The following is a 489-nucleotide window of genomic DNA, read 5'->3' as shown; positions in this document are numbered from 1 at the left end:
AGCATACACCTCAGGGGGATAATAGGACTGGTCATCTACCTCTGAATCCTCCTCTGAAGAGCTATCTGTAACCAGCAACATATCTGCTTCACCAGGTAGCATTGTCTGCTCTGAAGACCTTGTTTTCACTCCAGATTTCTCCATCACCAATTCAAATGGTTGATGCGCAGGAAGAGCAGCTGAATATACAAACATTGTCGACAAAAGCAATGAGAAATACAAAAAAGGACGACATGATATAATTCACATATATGACGCTTGGCTAAACAGCATGGCATTGCATAATTCACATATATAATGCCTTGCAACAAGATAGCATTGCATAATTCACATATATAATGTCTTGCAAAAAGATGGCATTGCATAATTCACATATATTGTAATTAGACACTAAACAGGTGGCATTCACACAAATCAGGTCTAAACTAAGCAAATGACATAGCAATGCAAGATACCATACGCACGGTATGAGCAACATAACCCTGCCAA

Source organism: Triticum dicoccoides, chromosome 1A, assembly GCF_002162155.2.
Source record: "Triticum dicoccoides isolate Atlit2015 ecotype Zavitan chromosome 1A, WEW_v2.0, whole genome shotgun sequence".
Taxonomy (NCBI): Eukaryota; Viridiplantae; Streptophyta; class Magnoliopsida; order Poales; family Poaceae; genus Triticum; species Triticum dicoccoides.
This window is presented reverse-complemented; position numbering follows the sequence as displayed.